This window comes from Hippocampus comes, unplaced genomic scaffold (assembly GCF_001891065.2).
Source record: "Hippocampus comes isolate QL1 unplaced genomic scaffold, H_comes_QL1_v1.1 scaffold367, whole genome shotgun sequence".
Lineage (NCBI taxonomy): Eukaryota > Metazoa > Chordata > Actinopteri > Syngnathiformes > Syngnathidae > Hippocampus > Hippocampus comes.
In genome coordinates this window covers 1,082,792-1,084,723 of record NW_017805741.1, presented here as the reverse complement: position 1 = coordinate 1,084,723, position 1,932 = coordinate 1,082,792, and the positions used below count along the sequence as shown (strand labels likewise).

General features: G+C 54.5%; 1 protein-coding gene across 2 annotated transcripts in view; it reads right to left on the bottom strand.

Moving 5' to 3' along the window:
* Window positions 1–1,932, bottom strand: part of LOC109524012 (paired box protein Pax-2a-like) — a 20,375-nt gene that overhangs the window by 4,284 nt on the left and 14,159 nt on the right. The gene's annotated exons all lie outside the window — the stretch shown is intronic.

The following is a 1,932-nucleotide window of genomic DNA, read 5'->3' as shown; positions in this document are numbered from 1 at the left end:
CCCACACACTTTGTCACTTTGCATCGTTCGAGAAGTTCCAAACTCCCCGTTGATTGACGAGAAGAAAAACAGCTCAGCTCAGGAACTCGCAATAGAAAGCGCGGACAATCGGCCGTATCGAAGCCATCTCGCCATTGACTCGTTGGGGAGGGAAGAAAAAAAAAATCCTTCACAAATGGAGCCCATTTGAATTCGAAGCGGAAGACGGCGCACCTCAGCCGAGATTCATCAAATAAAATGTCTTCCCATCTCAACAATAGAAATGACCTGACAATATGCAATTATCCTCGGTGGAGTTTTCTCGGGGTAAGCGGGACTATTTAGCAGCGACTGTGGAGCAAAAGGGGAGAGAGAGAGAGAGAGAAGACCTGGCCTCTGAATTTCGATGCTGGGCACAATGGCCTTCACTCCTTTCTTAGCGGAGCCTGCTGCTTTTCAAGCGCCTAATAGGATCAGCGCAGGACACAAAAGATTTCGATGGCTGGCGTCACAATCCCGAACTCCGGCCGTGACTTCATGAATCCGGCCCGATAGATGATGCAAATTCCATCTGCGACCTCACATTCGAAAGTGGGATGTGAAATCGGAAATTTCCCCCCCTCCTCGTTAGTGCACAATTTCAGGCAAAATCGGATCCCGGCCGAAGTATCGCGGCTCGTTTGGTTGGCTTCGACTTGCCCTGCAAGGCATCCAAATCTCTCGTGAGTGACGCAAAAGCCACCCGAGACCTTCTTCAGATTTGGCACAACGGCAGCCCGCTGACTTTGACGTCGAAAAGTTCACTTTTTCGACAAGGCAAGAAAAAGTTGCGCATTAAAACTGTCAGCGACAGCGTCGCCTTCTCATTTGCCGTCCTTCGGATGTCATGAAAGGGGGGCAGGGGAGTCAGACACGCAAATTGTGGGTTCCAGCCCATTTAGAACCCAAGCTCATTCCAAGCTGCTTGAAGATTTCCAGCCTTGTAACTGCAAATCTTTTATTCCCCCCTTTTCAGCTCATCGTGGCGCGTGTTGACCAGCGAAGGAGTCGTCGTCAACTCAGAGCCAAGCTCAACGAGCCGCAAGAAGACAGGATTTCAAAGAGCCGGCCGGGCCTTCTTCGACCGCGACAAGGAGAGAGGTGAGCTGACAGCCGGGCTCGGCCGCGGTTGTGAACTAAATGATGCCGGTGTTAGAGCGAGGCGGCGGACGTGCCGGAGCGTATTTGGCGAGGCGCGTTACCCGCGTTCCAAGATGCACAAACTGCGCCCGCCTCCAGGCGGCAAAGTGAGCAAATCACACGGGCAGCCGACCAGCGCGAGAATGAAGCCACGGCACCCCAAAGGGCCGGCGCCAAAGGGGGGGGGGGGGGGGGGGTGTGGCCTTCCCCCTTGACTTATTTGTTTGGCTTTGGAATGTTGACGCGTTGCCATACGGCGAGGCTCGATCTTACCTACGGGGAAGCTTTGCGACACGCTGGGGCCCAGCTCCGGGTTGGCGTTGGCCGACAAACTGGGCTTGACTTCGTCCAGGCTGGAATTGAGGCCGGGCAGCGCGTACTCATTAGCCTGAGGGAGCGCACAACGGAGGGGTTACGCAACCAGACAATACCTCCATGCCCGATTGAGGCCGCCGCGCAAGCGTATCGCCACTGGATTTGCGTCTCGGCCCGCTCTTCATCTCGAGGATCCGCTTCGGTGCGCGCGTGCCGCGTGGGGACCCCCCGCCCGTCTTTAAAAATATTCGACTGCCCTCCCGATGAGCCGCATTTTGAATGCTTTGGTCATGCGTTTCAAGGGGGACTTTGCACAACCCGTTTGTTGTGAGGCGGCAACTGAGTTTTTCGGCAAAAAAAAATAAAAAGTTCAAGGGGAAGTCAAAACTTGACAATAATCATGTCCTTGCGGAGTAGGAAGTCGGCAGAGAATGCCGGCCGTTTGCCTCCCTATCGAGG